Source organism: Notolepis coatsorum (assembly GCF_963971535.1).
Source record: "Notolepis coatsorum genome assembly, chromosome: 1".
Lineage (NCBI taxonomy): Eukaryota > Metazoa > Chordata > Actinopteri > Aulopiformes > Paralepididae > Notolepis > Notolepis coatsorum.
The window spans coordinates 185,533,526-185,559,082 of record NC_140165.1 but is presented as its reverse complement, the minus strand read 5'-3'; the positions used below and the strand labels follow the sequence as shown (position 1 = coordinate 185,559,082).

The window sequence follows — 25,557 nt, the reverse complement described above, 5'->3', positions numbered from 1 at the left end:
AGGCCCGGTACAGCCCAGGCTATACTCCCGCGGAGCTGCGCTACAGACCCCCGACTCTATACCCGGGTGAGCACGACGCACGACCCGCACCGAGGAACAGCACCTGGACAAGCGGGCCATGGTACACTGCCGGTACCAGCCCATACCAAGGAGCGGGAGGAGACTCGCCTAGGAGGCCTCTCCCCCAACGCTCGCAGATGTATCCACAGTCAGCGTCATACATTGGCACGCCTATGGTACCCGACTTCACCCAAGAGAACCGGGCCCAGTATACAGAACTCCGCATGTGTCTGGAGACCATGTTGGTGGATGTATTGGATGAACGCCACAAATACGCCATCCTACTGAAGCACTTAAAGGTACCCCGCGCACATAATATAGCGCTCGCCTACGCGACTTCCACCACCCCATACACAGCAGCGCTGGTAGCATTGGACCAGAGGTATGGGCGCATATGGGATTACGTGATCCAGGAGATCCGACACATCGACCGCTTACCCCCAGCAATAGACAATCGAGCACTGGACGACCTGTCCATCAGAGTGCAGTCCCTGGTAGGGATGTTGGGAGCGCAAAGAGAGAAGGGGAGGCATGAACTTTACGCCAACTCAAATGTGGAAAGGATCCTGGAGAAGCTGCCGCCCGCTCGTCAGGAGCGCTTTAGGCGGCAGAGGGACCACAGAGACCCGAATGGCCCCGAACCGAACCTCCTCGATCTAGCAGACTTCCTGGCGAGAGAAGTCAGCAGCCTACGGCTAGATACATTCGGACGGAGCACCCCTGGCTCCAGAGAAGGAACCAGACGACTAAATGATGGAAGAAGATCGGTGACTGTGATGCACCAATCGGAGTCAGTACCGAGCAGCAGGAGCCACAGTACCCCCTCCAGAACGGAGAAGTGGAAGATAGTGTGCCCCTACTGTGAGAAAGAACACTGGCTAGCGCAATGTGACTCCTTCCCCAAGCTGAACGCGGAGGAAGCAGGTCAATGGATAAAGTCCAACAAGCGCTGTTTTCGCTGTGCGCGCTCACACATGGCAGCCGAATGCCGCTTAAAGAAAAGGTGCACCAAGTGCGATGGAGCCCATCTGGACATACTTCACGACAGTAACAGACGGCGCCCTTCACCTGCACCATCCAGCCGCAAAGCGAGCGTCATGTACATCGATCCCGCCAGCAGCAGTGGAGCCCGAGTACTCCTAAAAGTAGTGCGTGTGACACTAAGCTACCAGAATAAAGTCCTGGACACTTACGCCGTCCTCGATGACGGGTCAGAGAAGACCCTGCTGCTCGCCTCCGCTGCGGCCCAGCTAGGGCTGCGGGGAAGCGAAACCCAAATGACAATTCGGACAATAAGACGAGATTTGAAGACGATAAAGGGCGAGAATGTCTCATTCTCTATCGCAGCAAGCGGCCAGCCTGAGCGACGGTACCAGATTGCAGACGCTTTCACCAGCCAAGAAATAGGACTGTCGCGGTACACATACCCCGTCGCCAAGCTGATGGAGAAATATGCACATCTGCGCAAGTTACCGATCCCGCTCATAGACAATGCTATGCCGACCCTGTTGATAGGCTCCGACCATGCAGACCTCATTGTCCCGATAGACCGGGTTCATACCGGACCCCGAGGCTGTCCTGCAGCAGTCGAGACCCGTTTGGGATGGACTCTCCAAGGCCCGCTCGCCAAATCTCTCAACCGAAGTACAGCCACTAGATGTCTCCACTCCCGAGTCACAGAGGGAGAAACCGCACTCCTGCAACACGTAGAGCGGCTATGGACCTTGGAACAAATGCCCTTTAAGAACGGAAAGAAAGACATTCGCTCTAAAGATGACATTTACGCAATTCACCTCCTCGAGACAGGGACCAAGAGAGTCCCGGTCAACGGCGTGTTGAGATACGCCACGCCACTCCTGCGGCGAGAAGGAATGCCTACTTTCCACGCCAAGACAGACGCCACAGAACGGTACCTGTTGAACACGGAGCGGCGCTTAGCCAAGAACCCCGCCCAAGAGAGTGTATACCGCGCTGAGATTGAGAAGCTCATCACAGCGGGACACGTCACAAAGATGGACATTAAAGAGGCTGACCAGACCACTGAATCGTGGTACGTGCCCCACCACAAGGTCCATCACAACGGTAAAGACCGCATAGTATTTAACTGCAGCTACCAGATCGGATCCCAAAATCTGAATAAAGAGTTACTGCCCGGTCCCACACTCGGCCCCTCCCTACTCGGCGTTCTACTCCGCTTCCGCCAGGAAAAGGTGGCCATCAGCGGGGACATTAAAGGAATGTTCCTGCAGGTGAGATTAGTAGAGGCGGACAAGCCCCTGTTACGGTTCCTATGGAGAGAGAAGCCAGGAGATGAGCACCCAGCCATCTACCAATGGGAAGTCCTCCCCTTCGGAACGACGTGCAGCCCCTGCTGTGCGACATTTGCACTACAGAAACATGTAGCAGAGGACCCAGCAGCGGACGAAGAGGTCCGACACAGCGTAAAGAACAGCTTCTACGTAGACAACTGTCTACAAAGCCTTTCAACCCAGGAAGAAGCCGAGGCTTTCCTGATTAAACTCCGCGCCTCATTGATCAAAGGCGGCTTTGATCTCAGGCAGTGGGCCAGCAGCGATCCGCAAGTACTGCGCAGCCTCTCCTCCGAGGACAAGGCAGCCAGCAGCGAGACCTGGATGGCTACAATCCCGGGAGAAGCCCAGGAGATGACCCTGGGATTGGTGTGGCGATTCAAAACAGATTCGCTTCACTACAGACACAAGCCCCTGACTACGGAGCAGGGAAGGCCGGCGGCGGCGCCGACCACCAGACGGAGTGTGTACACAACACTCGCCCGACAATATGACCCGCTAGGATGTATTCTACCGTACACCACCAGGGCAAAAATGATTGTACGAGCATTGTGGGACAAGGACCAGGGCTGGGACGACCCCATTCCCGCACACCTTGCATCCACCTGGAGAGAGTGGGAGATGGAGCTCCACTCACTCCCAGGCGTTAATATGCGCCGAAGCTACTTCCCACCCACGGTGAGGCCAGAGACATGTAAAATGGACTTACACGTCTTCAGTGACGCCTCAGAGGTCGCATACGGATCAGTAGCCTACTTGCGGGCCCAAGACCAGGGGGGAGAGATCTACACAGCATTTGTCCTCGCCCGCTCGAGAATAGCCCCACGCAAGCAACAATCTATCCCACGTCTAGAGCTCTGCGCAGCCCTAGCCGGAGCGCACCTAGCCACGCTCATCCAACGTGAGCTCACCATACCGGTGTCTAGAACAATCCTGTGGTCAGATTCCACGACGGTACTCGCCTGGATCAAATCGGACTCATGCAAGTACAAAGTCTTCGTGGGAGTCAGAGTCACCGAGATTCAAGACTTAACCGAAGAGTTAACCGGAGAAACAGAGTGGCGCTACGTTGATACAAAACAGAACCCAGCTGACGTCATCACCCGGGGGATGCCCCTGGATGACCTCACCCGTCGCAATGTCTACAGTGACGGCCCCGCATTCCTAAGACTCCCGGAAGGACAGTGGCCCATGCCTATCCCGAGGGAAGCAAGTCCAGAGGAGGTGGAAAATAAGAAGTCTGTGTTCTGTGGATTGAGCACCGTAGCCTCCACCGACCCTAACATAGACGATTGCACGTCCATAGAGAGTGCACAACAAAGAACATTCCTGCGGTACCACCCGGAGTGCAAGTCCCCCGCTGATATGTCAGCAGCTGACTACGAGGAAGCAGAATTGCTTCTACTGCAGCGAGCCCAGAGAGACTCGTTCCCCGATGAATTGGCCTGTCTACAGGGAGGAAAGCCCGTCCCATCCGACAGCAGATTAATTCACCTGGCCCCCGAGAGCGACGCTCATACCCTCATCAGAGTGGGTGGTCGCCTACGCAGAGCCCCCAATCTACCGGATGACATTAAATACCCGATCGTATTGAACAGCCGACACAAGGTCACAGAGCTGATTATAAAGAAATATGATGAGGATGTACATCACGCAGGAGCAGAAAGAGTCTTCGTGGAAATCAGACGTCGTTACTGGATCCTACAAGGAAGAGAGGCGGTACGACGCTTCCAGCGAACATGTCTAGACTGCCGCAAGTGGCGCGCGCAGCCCAGCATACCAAGGATGGCTGACCTTCCTCCATGTCGCCTCCGAATCGGTGACAAGCCATTCCACTCAACGGGTATGGACTGCTTTGGCCCGCTGCACATAAAGAAAGGAAGAGGAACCGAGAAGCGGTGGGGTATTGTATTCAAATGCATGACCACCAGAGCGATACACATCGAGCTTCTCCCGACCATGAGCACAGACTCATTCCTTATGGCCTTCCGTAGATTCACATCACGGAAAGGAAGACCGTCTACCCTATTGTCCGATCATGGGACAAACTTCAAAGGCGGCGAAAGAGAGCTGAGAGAGAGCTTCCAAGCTATGGGCCCAGAACTTAAGACCCACCTCGCTCCAGCACAGGTTGATTTCCAATTCAACCCCCCAAACGCACCCCACTTCGGTGGCACTTGGGAACGAGAAGTGCGCTCCATAAAGACAGCCCTGTACGCAGTACTTGGGGCCCAGACTGTGGCGGAAGAAGTCCTAATGACAGTCCTCACGGAGATTGAGGGAGTACTTAACTCGAAGCCCCTCGGATATGTCTCCAGTGATGTGGCGGATATCAACCCAGTTACCCCCAACACACTCCTGATGGGGCGGCTAGATCCTGCATTACCCCAGACAATGTACCGGCCTGAAGAAGCGAACGGCCGACGAATGTGGAGGTACAGCCAAGTATTAGCCGACAAGTTTTGGAACAGTTTCCTACTGCACTACCTACCGTCTCTACAGACCCGCCAGAAGTGGGTAAAGGAGAGAGACAATTTGACAGAAGGAACAGTCGTCATGATTATTGATCAATCACTGCCCAGAGCTATGTGGCCGGCCGGCCGCGTAAGCAAAGTGATCACCGGTGCCGACGGCAAGGTCCGAGCAGCTGAAGTGCTCGTCCAGGGTCGCACTTACACCCGTCCCGTGGCAAGGCTCATAGAACTGCCTCGACTCCCAGACACAATCGATGATGACCATGACCCTACAACCCTATGACTTTGTGAAGTTGACTGACCCCTACAGCAAACCCTTATGTGTAAATAGACAACGCGATTAATCTGTCTCTGTTTAACTGATTAGGTCTGGGACCTATTCAGGGGGTGGCTGTTGTGAAGGGCCAGATTAAACCGAATATATATATTTATTTATATATATATATTTAATTGTATTTGTATATTCTCTAATATTCCCTGATATCCCTTGTATATTCCTTGTACAATATGCATTGAATATCCATTCTAGCCTACTGAACATCCCATAATAGTCTCCATTCTACTATTGGTCGAGACCTTGGTGCCAGGCTGCCATACCCCTCAGACCCAGTTCAAACGTACCGCTCCACATGTACGAACAAGTCCTAGTTCCGCGTAGGAATCTGGCTACCGCACCACTAATGGGACTATTTGTTCATAGTGCGTATATATACTGCCCTACTAAAGTAGGACTTTCTTTTCAGTCCAGTTTCTTACCCTCCAATAGAGTCACAGACGTAAAGCCTCCCCGCGACGCCACGTGTGGGAGTAAGGCCAAGTTCGCCTACCATCGGTATTGAGACATCGTGTATATTAATATTTGAATAGTCATATTTGGCACTATATCGTCGAGTTGGACGTAGTCTATTAAGCTAATAATAGTCTGTTAATATATAGTGCTTCGTGCGGTGAGAATACTACCGTAGTCAGTACCCCATCGTTTCGGGCAGAGAACTGGCTGCTTACCCAGGGTGGTTGACCCCATGTGAAGCTGCACCCGAGGAGCCCCAGAGCCGACGAGCGAGTGGACCTGTATACCGGATTATTCTACCGACGACAGCCCGCCTTCCCAGGCACGGATTATGCTTTGTATACTTTGATTATTCCATGGATAAAGACCCCCGACACTGCCGTGTGTTGGAACCCCCCCCCCCTGGAGAGGACGCAAGGTGAGGAGACGCTCTGCAAGACGAGGTCGCTTCACGTCTCTCCCCCGTGGACCGGAGAGAGCCGGCCCACAAAGAGTCCACCTGCTTTCATCTGTGGTCCAAGGATCGCCGGCGCATTGAACGGCACTACAGTGGGTTCACCTGGGATACCCTTGGCCGGACGAGGCAGCCGGATTCTACCCCCCCCCCCCTCCTACTCCTGTCGGCTTACAAGCGACCGGATTAATCCCCATCTAGTGTATCTAGTATATAATCATTAAAGTATCATTGCTGTTATTCCTTAACTATTCCAGGTCGTATATTTACCACCTGCGCCTTCAGAGATTGGACATTCTCTATTGATATACCGACGAATACTCTTTGCCATAAAAGTGCATACTATTTCAATTCATAAATGTAATTAAGTGATTAAGTGCTTGTTCTACACACCATCGCTGTGTAGAAATAAAGACCTGTTTCGACTTCGTACATTTGTGTTGGATCCGTTTCATCTACGTGAGAGTGTTTATGATAATATATTTATGCCGTGTACTGGGTGGCCGAATATTAAGTACAAAGGTAGTGGTAGTAAGTATCATATCTAGTAATACAGTCAGGGAATTGTACCCCTCAGTTACAGCATTTATTGGAATATTCTCGAATACACTAGACACGTTGTCATTTGTCGGCCTATTTATGAATCGTTTTCAAATAAACGCTAGATCAGGGGTGTCTAACTCATTTTCACAGAGGGCCACATCAGCATTATGGTTGCCCTCAAATGGCCAAAGACTGTATAAATGTTAATGTAATGTAAAATAAATGTAGCTACTCATTTACATATTGTTAAACATGTTGTTTCTGTATTTATTACTTATTCAAGTTATATATATTGCATATGCATTTGCATAGATGTAAAAATATATGTTAGCTTATGTTATTTTAACAAATAATTTTAGTTTATCAGAACCCCATATTACTCCATCAATCAATGATCAAACCATTCAAGTAAATAACAAAGAAGAATATCATCAAATACAAGCTATGACATTAAGTTTGTTCAAAACCTTTTTGTCACAGTCAAGAGGGGCAGAACTAACAACTGTGAGCTGCAAAGAACACGTGGGACAGATGTAGCAGATGTTACAAAAACAAATGGCTGCACACAACCTTGCAGAGGCCATACATCCAACTAATGGAAGATAGTTTAATTAACTTTAATTAACAGATTGCAGAATGGGTACAGTACAGTACAGCTCAATACACACAATTGTTAAGGGGATGCAGACCAGAGAAAGACTTTCGACTTGTTTACATCAGGGTCCCCCATTTTCAATTCGTAATGAAATTGCTATTATGTGTCTGCATGAACACACAACTGTAACTGTACTCAAAAATAACAAAATAAGGGTTGTCTCAGTTCACAACTATATTGGTCAAGTTTTGGGTGGGACTTGTTTGCGTCCCTACAGCTTCTTATTCAATTGAGCGAGATGCTCGGTTATGTCACACAGCCAGTTTGCATCTGACAGTTCAGACAATATTTCTTCAACCCTTTGTTACCTATTCCGCCTGGATCTTTTTTGTATTTTGGGCTGTAAAATTGTCAAAGAATGTCTGAGGAGTAAGTGCTTTTGGCTTTTTTCCTTTGTTACTTCATCAATACCTCAGATGTTCAACATACATGTATGTGTAAGAATGTGTAATAACTAAGGCTGTCAAAGTTAAAGCTTTTTTACCTGAGCTCTTGGGGGGCCACATCAAATGACGTGGCGGGCCACATTTGGCCTGCAGGCCGTGAGTTTGACACCTATGCGCTAGATTATCGATAGTATATGTGTACTTATAACGTGTACCCAACAAAGGGTCTCCATAACGCCTAACCCTGTGACACCCGGGCCGACCCGGCATTTTTCCCCCCGAAAAAAGCACAAGTCCCTCAGGGTACCAGAACAGCAGATCTGCGTCCCCGGCGGGCAACGGGTTAACTGACCTGGACCAGCGCGACCAGAACTGTACTAAATTGGCTCATAACATACATTAAGGGGAGAAAGTTCTATGTTAAGCTTGGAGACAATGTATCCGAGAAACATGACAGCAACTTTGGAGTTGCACAAGGAAGCTGCCTTGGTTCATTACTCTTCTCACTATATATATGCTGCCCCTCGGGGACATCATTCGAGACCACAATGTATGCTTCCATAGTTATGCTGATGATACACAACTATATATCTCCGCAGAACCAAATAACACTACAGCCACACAGTCCATTACAAACTGTCTGTTAGCAATAAACAAGTGGATGAACAATAACTTCCTAAAATTAAACGAAAGCAAGACCGAAATCCTATTGATCGGCCCAAAAGCTAAAAGGGAAGTGCTGTGTGAAAACCTGGGGAGTCTGTCATCCTATGTAAAGACTGAGGTTACAAGCCTAGGTGTCATCTTGGACTCAGACCTGACCTTTAAGTCTCATATTAATAAGGCCATGAAAACGTCATTCTTCCACCTAAGAAACATAGCGAAAGTAAGACCTTTCGTAAATAAAAAGGATGCAGAGACACTGATTCATGCTTTTGTCTCAAGCCGGCTTGACTATTGTAATGCACTGTTCACTGGTCTTCCCAAAGCAACCATTGGGAAGCTTCAGCTTATCCAAAACTCTGCAGCTCGATTACTAACTCATACAAAGAGAAGAGAACATATCACTCCAGTCCTAGCCACTCTGCACTGGCTTCCAATAACTCATAGAATTGATTTTAAGGTCCTTTTCCTGACATATAAAGCTCTTAATGAGCAAGGCCCAAAATACATAGCAAATTCCCTAGTTAGTTATCTGCCCTCAAGAACGCTACGGTCATCCACTACAGGTTTACTAGACACACCCAGAAACCAAAAGAGGATAGGAAGTATGGCATTTGCCAACTATGCCCCAAAACTATGGAACACACTACCAACACACATCAGAAACGCCAGCTCCATACACATTTTTAAAGGAAAATTAAAAACGTACCTATACAGTCTAGCTTACAAATAGTGTACCATGCCTTAGGGAAAGCGAGTATCTTATTGAAATGTTTTTATTATTATGTTTTTATTTTTTATGTATTGATCTTTTAATGAAATGTTATTTTACTGTACTTTGCCTATTGCCGTACTTTTATTACTGTTGTCTTATTAATGTGATGCTTTATTTTTAGTACCTGGAGCTGCTAACTGGCTAACGTTATGAGAGCTAACGTTGCTACCTGCTGTACCCGGAGCTGCTGGCTAGCTGACGTTATGAGAGCCAACGTTGCTACGTACTGTACAAGTGCATTGGTTTAGTGCACTTCCTACTTCCGGTTGCTGCTAAACAAGTACAAGTGCATTGGTTTAGTGCACGTTATGAGAGCTAACGTTGCTACCTACTAGATATTGGTTTAGCATTGGTTTAGTGCACGTTATGAGAGCTAACGTTGCTACCTACTAGTTATTGGTCTAGTGCACTTCCTACTTCCAGTTGCTGCTAAACAAGTACAAGTGCATTGGTTTAGTGCATTTCCTACTTCCTAACTGGCTAACGTTATGAGACATAACACAAAGACGCTATGGCTTGGAAAAGCCTTATGGATCTCTTTAGATGAGGGAACGGGTACATACGCATACAATACGCGACCACTAATAAAAACGTAACTACACTAACGTTATGAGAGCTAACATTGCTACCTACTGTACAAGTGCATTGGTTTAGTGCATTTCCTACTTCCGGTTGCTACTGAATGGACATGTTTGTGCGGACCTGTTCTCCCAAACTGGTCAGCAAATGACTGTTTTCATTTTTACGTTATTATTATTATTATTATTTTTTTTTAAACATTGATCTTAACTGATCACTGTGACTTTATTGCTTTTATCGTTATATATGCCTATGTTTGTGTACAGCACTTTGAGCTACATGACATGTATGAAAGGTGCTTTATAAATACTTACTTACTTACTTACTTACTTACTTACTTACTTACTTACTTACTTACTTACTTACTTACTTATGCACGCTATAGACGCAAGCTGAGAAATCGATTCTCTCGTTTCCTCATCACACACACACACACACACACACATACACACATAGGGACACGCTGTTATCTCAGTGAATACAGCTCCGATTACCCCAAGACTGGTAACCTCGACTCCTTACCTTAGATCGCTTATTGATTGATTATTGGCTGCTGTAAATATATATTCCACGCTGCATTCCGTCTCGCGATCAGATCCCTCTTGATCAGACCGCTCGCCAGCACAATGGAGCCAGTTGGCTCCACCTCTACAGATCTACAGATCCCAGGTCAGTCTAATCGACTGACCTGCAGTTACACAGGGATAGACGATAGGGGGCGCTTTTTTCCCATCTGAGCTCCTGGAGGGGCTGCTGTACCAACGGGAGACTCGGTTGATGAAATATGAATTCAGATCGCTAATAAAAAAATAAAATGACATTTGTCGTCGTCAGCACTCACCGGGGGGGCTGATAAAACGAGATATGTCGTCGCTGGCACTCAATGTGTTAACACTAGCACAGCCGACAAGGGGTCAAATGACCCCTAGGCATTTTCAATAAATGTATCCTCGTCACTCGGTCGAGCTCCAGCTCTGTCACTCAATGACTTTTCCTAAAAGTACCCGTTTTATCTGGCACGGTTTCTGAAATGTCTAAATGACTTCAGGAAAATGTAATTAGCGTTCTAATTACATTTTCCTGAAGTCATTTAGAATGGAATATATATGTGACCGAGACCAGCGGCCGTGCCTACAAGTCGGCGTCCTGAGTTCTTCAAAAAAAGGAAAAGTATTTATATTTTTTTTGGTTTGGTTATTTTCCCTTTTTTTTATATATATACTTACAGTTCGAGGGTTGAAGAACATATTTAGTATAACAGCGAACATATATAATAACTCTAATTGTAAGAAATCTGTGTTTAAAAAAAGGCTGTTTGAGACAGAAGTCTGATCCTCTCCACGGAGTCTGTCATTTTTGCATGTGAATAGCCGCGCGCTGAGAGGTACGCCCACACTGTGTTCATATTCAGATTCGATTCACTGAGCCCAGCTAACATTCACACAGAGACAGTAACGTTAACGATGGACGCACATAGCTCTTCAGCTGCTCTCAACAGGGGAAGAGAAGGAAGAAATATTGACATTCAACAGGGTAAGTGTATTTATGATTGTATATTGTATTGTATATACGTAGACGGTAGATGTAGATGTATGTTTTGTGTGGTGTGTGTAACTACAATCGGATCTACAGGACAGAAAAGTAGCGATGTTAATTTCAAACGTAATTCAAGTATTAACATCATGAACATGTCACAACGGCATGTAGAATGTATATTATCATCAATATGTTAGTTTAGCAATAGGTTCAAAGTGTCTAGATAGTTTTAACTTGTCGATTTGGCCATTCTACCCGCGAGGGCGTCCATTTTGGATATTTTGGGAATTGTAGTCTTTTTGCGGCCATTTTGTAATGCACATCGCTAGAGTTGGAATTCTTGGAAAACTACACTTCCTGAAGGGATCTGGGGTTCAAGGTTCATAGTTCTGTATGAATTGCTTAACGCTTATTATTCTGGATAATATAACACAAAAGGTAACGTTTTTGACAAATATTGAAAGGCTTTCAAGTTTCTCTTCCCTATTTTTAACATGTAGGAACAATTAGAGCTGAAATTTGTTTCAAAACGATTGCACATGTGGTGAAAATAAAAAAGTACCTGTTATATTCAGTATGCTTGTATGCCAGTGGTGATGCTCCAAACTAAATTTCGTTGTACCAACAATGCCAATAAAGATTCTATTCTATTCTACCAATCTAACAAAAACACTTGTCTTTTCAGGATATCGGTTGTTGGTCAGAGATCCTTCGTTCGGTTGTGGAAAGCACTTCCGCAGATAATGAGCTCAAAACCCAGGACAGATCTGTGTTCTCAATGCTACACCAACAATCACCAATTAAGTCAAGCCAGATAAGCTGCAGGTGGAGAAACTCCAGGGCCCTCATTCATCAACGTGTCTTACGCACAGATATGTGCTTAACCTGTGCGTACGACCATTTCTAAGCAAAGAGTGGGATTCATCAATTTCAACTTGAACTTGACATCGTGCTTATGTGTACGCACAGCTCGGAGCACACTTAGCTGACGCCCAGTGGTAGAATATATTATTACAACAAGGAAATGAGCTTCTGTGCATTAGTTTCAACACTGGCATGTTCTGTATGAACCGTAATTCATTATAGTTCATTGTAAAATAGCAACAGTAGTGTAATTATGGTCAAAACCCTATAAATAGCATTTGGAATAATAGATCTTTCTCTCAGAATGAATGCAGCATGGTTTATATAGCGTTATCGGAATATACGGGGTGTACTGACTGACTGCGCTCCGCGTAGCTCAACCCGTTATTATTTTGCGCACAGACCGCAGAAACACGGGAACGTTTTGATTATATTTAAAAGGCTTTACGTTAAACGAAACAAGTGGAATTTCGAAGCTGTAAGCAGAATACAAGTCATATGAACACCCACGATATAGTGTTCTTCCCCCTTTTTACTGTATAAGAAAGAATAAAAAACGCATTGCAATGACACCAGGGTGTATGTGTATTACAAAACCCTTGCAATAATGTGTCTTAAATGAATGAAAAGCATACATGCTCTGGACACAGAGCATATCGTGTGGGTGATATGACTTGTATTATGCTTACAGAATTCCACGTATTTAGTTTTACAATGTCAAAGCCTTTTAATGTAAATCAAAACGTTCCCGTATTTCTGCAATCTATGTGCAAAATAATAACGGGTTGAGTTCTAACAAAGAACATATTACATGCTGGTATGCTGATAGAGTAAACTATTATATGAATATGATATGATATAAGGTATACACTGGTCCGTCGCATACACTGGTATGCGCAAGTTACTGTTGCATAATGTAGGCTATGGCTGCTATTATATGTAATTCATATAGGCTACCTAATAGTATATGATTTTTAGAGGCATCTATTTTGTTGTCGGTAATACCGACAACAAAATAGATGCCTCTAAAAATCATATAGCCAATCGAACACAACTAATAAAGGCATTCATATTACAGCACGGTTATAATGACACACAACCAACGCCAAACAGTGGTCAACGAACGGTCTTTATTAGTATTTTGAGCTGTCCAGGCAGAATTGCAGCAATGGTCTTAGGGAGCCGTTGATATCTGACATCACCGTTTACAAGTCCGCCTTTTATTTATCCCATAACACGCGTTGTGTCTTCTTGGTTCGACAGCAGTGAACAATCTCCGTGAAGTTTCTCAGAGTTCCGCTCGGGTCAGTCCATTATTTCACATCCCATGGGGGGTGTTTCATCACTTTCATGACCATATATGGATAATCATGCACGAGCATTGACGGTAGATTCTAAATTCTGTGCTTACGTGTGGAAATAGAACATATTCTACGCCACGTTGATGAATGAGGGCCCAGGTATGTACAGTCTACTAATGTACAGTCCCCTCCCCATTATGTATGAATTGAAAATAGGGGACCCTGATGTAAACAAGACAAACGTCTTTCTCTGGTCTGCATCCCCTTGTGTGTATTGACCCGTTCACGACCACACTACAGACGTTTTTTTTTTTTTTTTTTTTATATCTTTCTTCCCCTCCTTTTTCCCGATTTTTCTCCCATCCCACCCTTCCTGGTTGTTGCGTACTTTCCCCTACTGTTGGTCCGGGAGACCCGAGACTGTCGCATGCTTTCCTCCGACGCATGTGCAGCCTGGGGCAGGCCAACCTGGCCGCGCAGGTTCTCACCGGGGAGAGTGTAGCGTGTGGGAGGCCACACTATCTCTCCTCAGATCCAACCCTCGCTGAGCAGGCGCCCCGACCGAACTGTAGGGGTCGCTGTCCACAACGCCCAGGACCCACCCTTCAGCTTCCCACCCCCTGATACAGCCAATTGTATCAGCGTGAGAGGACAGCCAAGCTGATAGCAACGCCGGGAGCTGGATTCAAACAGGCGAATCCCAGTGTCTCCCAGTGTTGGTGACGAACGTAATCTCCGTGCGCCACCTGCCCCCCTTCACTACAGAAGGTTAACCTTTCACTACTACACTACAGACGGTTAACCATTTCACCACCACACGAGAAAGGGTTAACCCTTTCACTACCACACTACAGACAGTTAACCTTCCACTACCACACTACAGAAGGTTAACAAACAAATGTTACAGTACTATACCTGTATGTCATGTCACTATGAATTGAAAATGGAGGACCCTGATGTAAACAAGACAAACGTCATTCTCTGGTTTGCATTCCCTTAACAATTGTGTGTATTGAGCCGTACTGTGTTGTACCCATTCTGCAATCTGTTAAATAATGTTTTCATTCATTCATGCATTCATCCAGGTGCAGTTAAAACCTGCTCCACTACCAACTGTCTCTCTGTGTCTCTCTGTGTCTCTCTGTGTCTCTCTGTGTGTGTCTCTCTCTCTCTCTCTCTCTCTCTCTCTCTCTCTCTCTCTCTCTCTCTCTCTCTCTCTCTCTCTCTCTCTCTCTCTCTCTCTCTCTCTCTCTCACATTACTACACTTGATCCTCTCTCTGTCTGTGTCTCTCTCTCTCTCTCACATATTTTAAATGTGTTTATTCTATTACAGCTTCGATGCCAACAGTCCTGGCATGGTGACGGCGAAATTACACCGTGACGATGCTGAGCCATTCAAGTTTCAGCTGTTGAAAGACCCAAAACGCTACCCAACCGTCTCTGGTTTTCCAGTGCTACCCCCACCCGGACTTGACAACGACCGGCAGGAATATCTTTTTAAGGAGATAAGACAATACTGTTCTGATGCCGCAAAAGACATCACATGCCCGCTCCCAACGTCTAGAGCACCTCAGAACAAGACTGTACGATGTTAGATACCATGGAGAAGACACATGGATGTAGAGAGCATTCCGTATACACGCAAAAAGAACAGAGAGACACACACACACAAACACACCATAGGTCACTTTGAAAAAGACACTTTAAGAAAATAACTTGTTGTGATTGTTGCATAGTGCATATTGATTGCATTCCCCCAGGCCATCAGTCTTGAACACTGAACGCTCCACACACAAGCACACATGAGCACACACACACTGTACTAGCAGTCACTTTAACATGAACACACACACACACACACTCATGCTGTACATGCTCACACTCATGGTCACTTTACACAATGTAAGGTCACTTTAAAAAAATAAAACAAGAACAGGAGTGGTTCTTGTATAGTAAATAGATGTAAAGCTTTTGTAAAACTCATGTACATATACCTGATATGTCTTACTCTTATTACTTGTATTATTGCACAAATGTCGCATTCTCATCCTATTGGATTCTTATTATTGCATTCTTGACTTGACTTGACTTGATAGTATAGTTAGTAACCGCAAGTATAGCATAGGGACATAGAAGAATTGTATTGTTGTGTGTAGAGAGCATTCCGTAGAGAGCATTCCGTATACATGCAAAATGAACAGAGAGACACACACACACAAACACACCATAGGTCACTTTGAAAAAGACACTTTAAGAAAATAACTTGTTGTGATTGTTGCATAGTGCATATTGATGGCATTCCCCCAGGCCATCAGAGTCTTGAACACTGAACGCTCCACACACAAGCACACATGAGCACACACACACTGTACTAGCAGTCACTTTAACATGAACACACACACACACTCATGCTGCACACGCTCACACTCATGGTCACTTTACACAATGTAAGGTCACTTAAAAAAAATAAAACAAGAACAGGAGTGGTTCTTGTATAGTAAATAGATGTAAAGCTTTTGTAAAACTCATGTACATACCTGATATGTCTTACTCTTATTACTTGTATTATTGCATTCTTGACTTGACTTGATAGTATAGTTAGTAACCGCAAGTATAGCATAGGGACATAGAAGAATTGTATTGTTGTGTACCGGTACATTATATTTTTATTATTATTACTATTACTATTGATTTATTGCACAATCATAGCGGGCATGGCCAACCGCATTTCACTGTATGCCCTGGTATGTATGTGATGAATAAACAAAATGTCACTTTAAACTAAATGGAAAGGTCACTTTAAAGGAAAGAACCGATGTGGTTCTTGTATAGTTTAGATTATAGTAGTATAGCATAATGACAGAGTTGAAACTGTATATTGTATTAGTGTTACAAAGGGTCAGATTAAACCGAATATATGTATTTATTGATTGATATATATTGCATAATATTTGTATATCGTTTGATATCCCTTGTATATTCCTTGTACATCTACACGGAATGTCCCTTTAGCCTACAGCCCATAATATTTCGTTCTCCTATTGGATGGCGTGCCACCAGGCGCCAGTGACTTACCCCCTAGAGCCGACTTGAAAGCTACCGCCATGATATGTCTTAACATGCCCGCTTCTGCCCAAGGCTACGAGACAGTGAGCAGGCTGGCACTCATTTATCACCCGTATATATAAATATGGCGCGGTGAATACAGAACTCCCTTTGCAGTTCCTTTCAGTTCGAGTTGGAGTTCAGTCTTGTTCAGTTCAGTTACCAAGTAAAGCCTCACCCACTACGCAACGTGTGGTGACGGAGGGCTCGCATTGCCCCAAGATAGAGTCTCGTGTTATCCTAATACGTTTGTTCAACGTATCGTTCGCTATTTACTAGTAAAAGCCTTCATTACGAGTCAAAGACCACGTGAAGTGAGTAATTTGGTGTCTACATAGAGCACTTATTGCCGCGTGCTAATAGGATAGTAACGTCAATTTCAACCGTGGACCACCGCGCACCGGAGGATCTCCCCGGCACCAGCAGAGCCCTTTCCGGCAGGGATTATTATTCTTCATTGCTTTGACCAAGCTGCTGGAGCAGAGAACCGTCTACACCCACTGCTGTGGGATCTACACATGCCCGTGAGGACATCACTCGAGCCCGTCTCTGTCGGAGCAGAGACTCCACGGCTTCACCTGTGCGGCGCGCACATTGGGAGTACAGAGGCTGCCTTTCCCCGCTGACACAGGGAGTAATTGTCCCTGTGGAACCATTGACTTTGTATAGAGCATTGCCTCCCCCTGCTGGCTTACAACCGGTAGTAACTCCCCTACCATTATTCCCTAGATAATTCCTAATATTCAGTATTGACTTGCCTACGCACATTCTTTGCCTTATAAGCGCAACTAAGTAATGTAATGTAATACTATTTGATGTAATAAATATTCTAAACAAGTATTTGTGTGGAAACCGTTTCATTGTGGAAGTGTTCTCATCTGATATACCTGTGTACGGTGTGGCCAGTAATGTACACAAGACGGTAATGGTTTAATGATACCAATACTTGATTAATACAGTCAGGGAATTGTACCCCTCAGTTACAATTGGTCCTTCGAGCCCCGGATAATAATCAGCGTAATATTAATATAATATTAATATTGACATGGCCGATGACGAACACTCCACAAACGGTTCTCCTAAGCTAGATCGCCCGCAGCGCAGACGGCAGCCACCTCCCTATCTAGAGGCATACGCTGTCAGTCCAATACCTAGCTTTAAAGGGAAATTAGATACGGATAAAATAACTAAAGCGGATAGTAAAATTATGTCCGACCCTACCAACCAGGCTACCCCGACCACAGAGGCCCTAGTGGGTTCTAATGTAACTGACCAAGCTCACGGTGGGGACCAGGAGGGAACTGACACGACTTTATCCCCCGACAACGCCGACGAGGTAGTCCCCGGAGCGCTCCAGGATAAAGAAAGCCCTCCCGGGATGGAACCCGACCCACCACAAGAAGAGACGCGCACCCAGGAGATGGATCTCCTCGGTACGCAACAGGAGAACGGGTCTCCAACAAGTACTGCCGGGAGCCGATCGCCCCGAACGGCGTCTTCCCCCAGCGCGGCGGACAAGATGCTGGCGCAAGCACTCATCGCCACCCTGGCAGCCTCCACCGAACGCGATCGACTTCAAGCGCAACAGACGCGCGAGCGCGAACATTTTGCAGGCGAGCGAGAGCGCTTCCAGGCGCAACAAAGGAGTGAAGACGACCGCATAAGACTGGAGACCAGACGCCTCCAGACAGAAGAGAACATTGAGAGAAGCCGCGCCGATGCACAGCACGCCGCCGCCAATGCACAGCGCGACGTCGCACATGCCCAGCGCGACGCCGCCAACGCACAGCGCGACGCTGCCCAGGCCAGCGCCAATGCGCAGCGCGACGTCGCCAATGCCCAGCGCGAAGCAGCGCGCGACGCAGCCCATGCCCAGCGCGAGGCAGAGCGCGACCGGCTGCAGGCGGAGCTGATGGACAAACTGGTTGCCATGGCGACACCCCCTCACTCCACACGGAGCTCTCAGAGATCGTCAAGACATGGGTCTAGGACACATTCCCCTACCCGACGAAGCGACCCGGGACCCCGCCAACAGGAGGATCCTGTCCACGTCTCCGAACCCACTCCCCGGCCGGTCCATACGAGACCCAGCAACCGGGAAGAACCGGACCACGCCGAGAGACTGAACAGAAGACTCCAGGTCCTAGCAGAGGAAGAGGAGGAGGAAGAGGAGGAATGTCAAGCCGACCAGCAGCAACGTACTCTGGCCCAGGAGGCCCAGTACAGCCCCGACCAGCAGCAACGTACTCTGGACCAGGAGGTCCAGTATAGCCCAGAAGTCAGCCCCGAGGCCCTGCGCTACAAACCCCCGACTCAACTCACGGGTGAGTTTGACGCACCGCCAGCCCCGAGGGACAGCACCTGGGTACCCGACCTTCGGTACCCACCAAGTACCAGCCCAAGACGACACGCACGGGGAGACTCGCCTAGGAGGCCTCTTCCCCAACGCTCACCGATGTGCCAGTCATCCATGGCATCGTACCTTGGCGCACCGACGTTTGCAGACTTCACCCATGAGAACCGAGCACAGTACACGGAACTACGGATGTGCTTAGAGACCATGATGGTTGATGTAGCTGATGAACGCCACAAGTATGCTACCCTATTGAAGCACCTCAAGGTGCCCCGAGCGCACAATATAGCGCTGGCCTATGCCAACTCTACTACCCCATACACAGCGGCTCTAGCAGCACTCGACCAACGGTATGGACGCGTATGGGACTACGTGATACAGGAGATAAGAGACATTGACCGTCTCCCCCCAGCCAGAGACAACAGAGCATTAGATGACTTGTCTATCAAGGTACAGTCCCTGGTAGGGATGCTGGGGTCCCAAAAGGAAAAGGGTATCTACGAACTGTACGCTAACTCCAACGTAGAGAGGATATTAGAGAAGCTCCCTCCCGCCCGACAAGAGCGCGTCAGGCGGCAGAGAGACTACCGAGACCCCAACGGTCCAGAGGCATCCCTCCTAGACCTATCTGAGTTCCTCGCCAGGGAGGTCAGTAGCCTACGACTCGACACGTTCGTATGGAGTGGACCAAGCCCAAGACTCGGACCTCGGGGACAAACGGATAACCGCCGGTTGGTGACCGTTATGCACCAAGCCGAATCAGTACCACACAATAACCACAACACCCCCTCGACGAAAGAGGACCAGTGGAAGATTGAGTGCCAGTACTGTGAGGGAGAACATCGGCTGTATCAGTGCGAAGATTTCAAGAAGCTGACCACGGATGATGTGAGTCAGTGGGTCAAGGACCACCGCCGCTGCTTCCGCTGCGCACGCAGCCACCTAGCAGCTGAGTGCCGCTTGAAAAAGAAGTGCAGCAGGTGCGGTGGCACCCACTTGGAGGTCCTGCATGACATCAACAGGCGTCAGCCAGGACAACCGAGTGGGCCCGTCGCGGTAATGTACCATGCCGAGGCGGTGGCACCAGCACCAAAGTTCCACCAGACCGCTCCCTGGTGTCCCGACTGCTACGGCAGACACTGGGAGCCACGGTGCGACTCGCACCATATAGATTCTACGTCACCACCCACAGGAGTGCTCCACATTGACCAGCATAGCGGGACCCCCCGTGTGCTCCTCAAAGTGGTCAGAGTGCTCCTGAGCTACGAGGACAAGGTCCTGGACACTTACGCCGTCCTGGACGATGGGTCTGAAAAGACTCTCCTCCTCGCTTCCGCAGCAGCCCAGTTGGGCCTGCGAGGTGTCAAAGATACAATGACCATACGCACCATCAGAAGGGACCAGAAGACCATAAAGGGTGAAAAGGTCTCCTTCAAGATAGCAGCGGTGGACCAGCCCGAGAAGCAGTATAGTATAACTAACGTCTTCACCAGCCACGACATAGGCCTGTCTCAGTACACCTACCCCATCCCACAGCTGATGGCTAAGTATGTGCACCTACGTCAACTACCTATACCGCTTATCGACGGCGCCACACCGACCCTGCTCATCGGCTCCGACCACGCGGACCTCATTCTCCCAATTGAGGCGGCCCACGTCGGACCCAAAGGATGCCCAGTCGCGGTTCAGACCCGACTGGGATGGACGCTCCAGGGCCCCCTCTACGGACTTGACAGTCAACCCACGTCTACACGCTGCCTACACACAGAGGCGAGCGACACCGGCCTCTCCCCCGTACAGCAGAGGCTATTGACATTAAGCGAGAGGCCCGTGAGAGAACCGTGGGTACCAGAGGGAGTTCGGAATTCCACCCCCCTCAGCTGCGCTCCAGACGTAGCTGACCTCGAACCCAGCACCCCAAGCGACTCCTTGACGGGGCGGCCGGGACCGGCCCCTCCTCAGATGGGGTACAGAGCAAACAAGAGAAACAGACGGAGGAGGAGAAAGCACAGCCAAGCACAGATCAAAGCAGTCTCAGGCCTGCTTCCTCCTAAGCCCCCCTTCATCCCGTCCAGTCGTCATGACCATAGACCAGTCACCACCCCGAGCTGCGTGGCCGGCCGGCCGCGTAAGCAAAGTGACCACTGGTGCCGACGGAAAGGTCAGAGTGGCAGAAGTGCTCGGCCAAGGGCGGACCTACAACCGACCCATGGCGAGGCTGATAGAGTCGCCAAGGCTCCCCGACTCGCTTAATGACGACCATGACCCATGACTTTGTGAACTGACCGACCCCTCACAACGGACATTGAGTAGTGGACAGTGCGGTTAATCTGTCTCTGCTTAGCTAATTAGGTGGAACTAATTAGGGGGCGGCTGTTACAAAGGGTCAGATTAAACCGAATATATGTATTTATTGATTGATATATATTGCATAATATTTGTATATCGTTTGATATCCCTTGTATATTCCTTGTACATCTACACGGAATGTCCCTTTAGCCTACAGCCCATAATATTTCGTTCTCTTATTGGATGGCGTGCCACCAGGCGCCAGTGACTTACCCCCTAGAGCCGACTTGAAAGCTACCGCCATGATATGTCTTAACATGCCCGCTTCTGCCCAAGGCTACGAGACAGTGAGCAGGCTGGCACTCATTTATCACCCGTATATATAAATATGGCGCGGCGAATACAGAACTCCCTTTGCAGTTCCTTTCAGTTCGAGTTGGAGTTCAGTCTTGTTCAGTTCAGTTACCAAGTAAAGCCTCACCCACTACGCAACGTGTGGTGACGGAGGGCTCGCATTGCCCCAAGATAGAGTCTCGTGTTATCCTAATACGTTTGTTCAACGTATCGTTCGCTATTTACTAGTAAAAGCCTTCATTACGAGTCAAAGACCACGTGAAGTGAGTAATTTGGTGTCTACATAGAGCACTTATTGCCGCGTGCTAATAGGATAGTAACGTCAAGTTCAACCGTGGACCACCGCGCACCGGAGGATCTCCCCGGCACCAGCAGAGCCCTTTCCGGCAGGGATTATTATTCTTCATTGCTTTGACCAAGCTGCTGGAGCAGAGAACCGTCTACACCCACTGCTGTGGGATCTACACATGCCCGTGAGGACATCACTCGAGCCCGTCTCTGTCGGAGCAGAGACTCCACGGCTTCACCTGTGCGGCGCGCACATTGGGAGTACAGAGGCTGCCTTTCCCCGCTGACACAGGGAGTAATTGTCCCTGTGGAACCATTGACTTTGTATAGAGCATTGCCTCCCCCTGCTGGCTTACAACCGGTAGTAACTCCCCTACCATTATTCCCTAGATAATTCCTAATATTCAGTATTGACTTGCCTACGCACATTCTTTGCCTTATAAGCGCAACTAAGTAATGTAATGTAATACTATTTGATGTAATAAATATTCTAAACGAGTATTTGTGTGGAAACCGTTTCATTGTGGAAGTGTTCTCATCTGATATACCTGTGTACGGTGTGGCCAGTAATGTACACAAGACGGTAATGGTTTAATGATACCAATACTTGATTAATACAGTCAGGGAATTGTACCCCTCAGTTACAATTAGCATGTCTATTTTCATCATGCACATCTTATGCCTTCTTATTACCTGTTTATGTATTTTATTATTAGTATTATTGCACAATCGATGCGGGCATGACCACCCGCATTTCACTGTATGCCCTGGTATGTATGCGACAAATAAACCTCTTGAATTGATTTGATATTGTCTGCTGATTTGTCATGCAATGATAATATTTCTATTACATACTATTATCATACTACTGCTATTACATACTATTATCATACTGCAAGGGGGGGGGGGGGGGGGGTACAGGTAGTAAAAACAACACAAGCAGTGTAAACAAATAGGTAAATTTAATTTAATAAATACAGGTTTTCAATTCAATAACTGAAATATACATTATTCACAGGTAGTGTTATTGTCCTCCTTGGGTTAGTCCTCCTCCTATTAGTTCTAAACTACTATTAGTTTAGACTAGTAGTCTACTACAATACAAAGTGTTTGATTTTGTATCTGATCTGTCATGACAGCATGGCTGTCACAGCACTTAATTATGTTAATACTATTCAGGGAGAGGTGTGGCTGGGAGGTACAGATACAGCGCTCAAAACTCAAACCTCTACTGCTCCTCTACCACTCCTCCACCACTGCACTCCAAACTGATTGTGTGACTCCTATTGTTCTTGACCGGGCCAGATTTCACACCTCCACTTCCTCCCACAGGCTGGGCAGATTTTCATCTTACATTTTTATTCGTCCCAAATGTCCCAGCCCCATCGGATTTCTTAGCTTTTTTCACTGTTTACTTATCATGCATTGCAACACTAATATATGGTCAGTACCCCAAGTCAGACTGCCCATATACAAATTATTTTGGGGGTCTGAGGGCAGTAGCCCCCGACCCCCTCCCTGGGGAAGCACTTAAGTTAAGTACACTCCCTTTGTTCATCCAGCCACCAGCCCCGGAAAATTAACACCTGAGTACTAGACTTAAGTGGCAACAAGCAGTAGACAAGCAGCAGACAAGCAGCAGAATTGGTTTGATTTTTGAGCGCTGCGTCTGTATTGTTTACGACCAGCAGAAACCTGGGCCCTCATGCATCAACGTGTTCTACGCACAGATCTGTGCTTACCCTGTGCGTACGATAATTTCTAAGCAACGAGTGGGATTCATCAATTTGAACTTGAACTTGACTTCGTGCGTACATCTACGCACAGGTCAGACCTGGCGTACCTAGCGCCCAGTGGTAGAATATATTATTACAACAAGGAAATGAGCTTCTGTGCATAATAACACTGGCACGTTCTGTACGAACCGTAGTTCATTATAGTTCATTGTAAAATAGCAACAGTAGTGTAATTATGGTCAAAACCCTATAAATAGCATTTGGAATAATAGATCTTTCTCTCAGAATGAATGCAGCATGGTTTATATAGCGTTATCGGAATATACGGGGTGTAGGCTACTGACTGACTGCGCTCCGCGTAGCTTGATTGATTGATTGATTGAAAAGTTTATTAACAGATTGCAGAATGGGTACAGTACAGTACAGCTCAGTACATACAATTGTTAATTGGGGATGCAGACCAACTTCCGTCTTGTTTACATCAGGGTCCCCCATTTTCAATTCATCATAAATCATAAAGCTCAACTCGTTATTATTCTGCGCAGACCGCAGAAACACGGGAACGTTTTGATTATATTTAAAAGGCTTTACGTTAAATGAAACAAGTGGAACTTCGAAGCTGTAAGCAGAATACAAGTCATATGAATATAGTGTTCTTCCCCCTTTTTACTGTATAAGAAGGAATAGAAAACGCATTGCAATGACACTATAGTGGACAGACTATGTATATGATGGGATTCAAGTTCGCGTTTTTGTTGCTCATAGGCATGCTGTCAGAGTATGATATCTTAATCAAACATTCTAGAACATTTGTCGTCACAGATCATGTCCTAATAGAACATAGGCTATGGCATGGATCGTGATATTGTGTGGACTGTTATTATTATTACTGTACGGCGGTACCACCCATTGTGACAGCAGCCTTGAGTCCCGCACACAAACATGATGGAATTCAAGTTCATGTATTGAAAGGCAGGATACAACATGCAGTGAGATTCATTGTTCTTGTACATGCTCTCGTATTATATTGTTTATATAGGCTACCCAATACTGACATCAAAATAGATTGTAGTATGCCTCTAGAAATCATATGCAGCAGGTAGAAAATTGACGGGAGATCCATCGCGATTTGGAATAGAATTGAGGAGAACTTTAATCCGTGGGTATTAATCAAACAACACGGGAAAAGGCAGTCATATTCCAGCGCGGTCTTTATTAGCCGACAACAAAATAGATGCCTCTAAAAATCATATAGCCAATCGAACACAACTAATAAAGGCATTCATACAGCACGGTTATAATGACACACAACCAACGCCAAACAGTGGTCAACGAACGGTCTTTATTAGTATTTTGAGCTGTCCAGGCAGAATTGCAGCAATGCTTTTAGGGAGCCGTTGATATCTGACATCACCGTTTACAAGTCCGCCTTTTATTTATCCCATAAATCATAATACGCGATAGTGTCTTCTTGGTTCGACAGCAGTGAATTCTCCGTGGAGTTTCTCGGAGTCCCGCTCGGGTCGGTCCATTATTTCACATCCCATGGGGGGTGTTTCCTCATTTTCATGACCATATATGGATAATCATGCACGAGCATTGACGGTAGAACAAAGTGGTATTCATCAACACGGAGGACCATAGAGCCTGCGTACGCACGTGTGATGAATGCCGACTTCCCTGTGCGTACGCTAGTTCTACATTCCGTGCTTACGTGTGGAAGTAGGTCAAGTTCAAGTCCACGTTGATGCATGAGGGCCCTGGTGTAGGTGTCAAAATGTGGCTAAACTTTGAGAGCTGTTTTCTCTGCTTCAGTCTCTGGGGAAAAAAGACTGCTACAAGATTTAAAATTAGCACATCACAATAAAAACATTCTCAGATTGAAGTATGACACATCATTTGAAAGCTTACGAACACGAACCTAAACTAACGTTACAACTAACCTAAAGTTAGTTTAGGTTCGTGTTAACGTTAGATAATGTACAAAATAAACATTTTCCACTGCTATAAACATTGCACTTTTATTTTGAAAACCCCAGAAA

The 25,557-nt window shown here is 46.9% G+C and overlaps 1 protein-coding gene across 1 annotated transcript in view; it reads left to right on the top strand.

Moving 5' to 3' along the window:
- Window positions 1–25,557, top strand: part of abhd15a (abhydrolase domain containing 15a) — a gene marked incomplete at both ends in the record, with an annotated part of 167,086 nt that overhangs the window by 49,993 nt on the left and 91,536 nt on the right. The gene's annotated exons all lie outside the window — the stretch shown is intronic.